The sequence below is a fragment of the Sinocyclocheilus rhinocerous genome, unplaced genomic scaffold (genome assembly GCF_001515625.1).
Source record: "Sinocyclocheilus rhinocerous isolate Xijiao unplaced genomic scaffold, SAMN03320098_v1.1 scaffold4081, whole genome shotgun sequence".
Classification (NCBI taxonomy): domain Eukaryota; kingdom Metazoa; phylum Chordata; class Actinopteri; order Cypriniformes; family Cyprinidae; genus Sinocyclocheilus; species Sinocyclocheilus rhinocerous.
In genome coordinates, this window is record NW_015662164.1 from 248,897 (window position 1) to 251,310 (window position 2,414).

The 2,414-nt window shown below is 34.8% G+C and overlaps 1 protein-coding gene across 1 annotated transcript in view; it reads right to left on the bottom strand.

Annotated features, from left to right (window-relative positions):
* Positions 1-2,414, bottom strand: part of LOC107727693 (A-kinase anchor protein SPHKAP) — a 116,257-nt gene that overhangs the window by 112,839 nt on the left and 1,004 nt on the right. The window lies entirely within an intron of this gene.

The window sequence follows — 2,414 nt, forward strand, 5'->3', positions numbered from 1 at the left end:
GACGTGTGCTTGTGGTGTTCGGCCAATCACAATGCACTGGGTCAGCTGGCCAATCAGAGCAGACTGCGCTTGTCAAAGGAGGGGGCTTTGTTGAAAACGACGTGTTTGAGAGAGGCGGGGCAGAGAGGACCTACAATAATGTACAGTATTTGAAAAATAATGTGTTTTTTGAACATTAAAGCATGTTCTGTTACACCAAATACACAAAATAATGATCTTTAAAATAGCATCATATGACCCCTTTCATAATGCATTAACTAACTTTGATTAATAAATGCTTTAGACATTCATTGTTAGTTCATGTCAATGTAGGTAACGTAAGTTAACAAATGGAACTTCATTCTAAAGCATTACAATGTTGTTTATCTACTACTCCTTTCCTCCTCATTTTACAGGACCATCACAATAGTGAGACTCTGGAGATACTGAACTACATCCAGCAGGTGTTTCTGCGTTTGTATGGATACTATAGTTTGGAGTGATGACAGCAGAGAAAAGCACATGTTCTCCTGGAATACACTGTATGATATCCATCTCGCAATACTTCCAACACAAAGAAATGTAATAATCTTTACCTTTATAAACCTACAGTAACAATTGGACCCCAAAATTTGATTTTCTCCTTTTCCTTCTTCTCTTCTTCTTTTCCCATTTCTGTTTGACCTTTATTTTGCTCTCAATTATATCCAGATTTTTCGCTATGCTGCACTTCCCTTTGTTCAATCTCTCATTCATTCACTGAGCATCATCTGAACTCAACACTCTCATCCACACACACACACACACACACACACACTTTTTCCCCCAATATAAAAATGTCTGAACCCAGAGGGGAAAAACTGCATTGGTGGAAGGTCTGTGCTGCTCGAACCCAGAGGGGGAAAACTGCATTGCTGGAAGGCCTGTGCTGCTCAGGAGACTGCAATAATTAAGTTCTGAGTTACATTTCATTTTAGCAACTTAGATATATAGTATATTTACATACTGGTAAAAAATGTATAGCCTGAATGCACTGTAAGTCGCTTTGGATAAAAGCGTCTGCTAAATGCATAAATTATTAATTATTATTAATTATTAGATATTTGTCCTAAAAATACAGATTATATAACAGTTCACCTACAATAGCAATACAGAGCATTTATAGATAGCATAACACCTCTCATTGTTTCTCATTTCATTCAGAAATACATTACATAAATAAACAGCATTGTACATTGACTTTAACACGTTGCTGTCTGAGAAACAACTGAGATATTGTGAGATCTCAGATATGGTTTTTAATTCATGAGACTCAAGTTTATCTCATCGCAACATGCATTATATATATCTATCTATCTATATATTAGTGCAGAATATAATGTGGATGTGAATGTAATATTCCTGTAAGAGCCATTTTTGTCTTTACTGTGAATTATGTACGTGTATGCCCAGTAGGGGTCACTCTTGGGTGATTGTTCACAGAATATAGGTGGGAACCTTCCTTCAGGTAACAGGTGTTGCTGGAGGGAAGGTGCACACAGTTTTTTGACCGCTACGCTAGGCTGTTTGTACCACTATATGAAGAATTAGTATTTGCTCCATTGCCGGATGAGTCAGTTAGGTCAGTATAAGGCTAATCCTGTTAGCCCTGGAGTTAGCATTAGCGCTCAGACCTGTTTTTTGAATATTACAGCAGAAAGGGACAAAGCTGAATTTTCAGCATCATTACTCCAGTCTTCAGTGTCACATGATCCTTCAGAAATCATTCTAATATGCTGATTTGCTGCTCGACACATTTATTATTATTATTATTATTATTATTATTATTATTATTATTATTATTATTATTGTTGAACACTGTTGTACTGCTTAATATTTTTGTGGAAACAATGATACACTTTTTCAGGATAAATTTAAGAAAATTTCAAATTTAATTTCAAATGGAAAAATGGAAAAAACAGCATTTATTTGAAATAGAAATATTTTCTATTTTCAAAAAATCTGTCGCTTTTGCTTAATTTAAAGCATTGTTAATAAAAGTATTAATGTCTTTCAAAAAAAAATCTCACAAAAATCACATTCACACAGATTTACATCTCTAAATACTTTTTGGGACCAAAGTACAATGGCAATGGCAATTTTAAAAACAATTTGTGTGAGTGTGCAAAGAAATACAGGGCATGGCTGGTCAAAGAGCTACAATCCTTCTCAAAACAATGCAAAGCTTTTGTTCTGAAAACCATTATGTGCCAAACACACATACAGTAATTGTATCATCACGGCATGTGAAGGCCTTAGAAAGCTGAAGTCAATAACTTCACTCCAGGAATCCCGGCTGAGTGAATACAGTATTCCAGAGCAATGCCAACACAATATTTCAATCACTATATATATATATATATATATATATATATATATATATAAAGACCGACTCA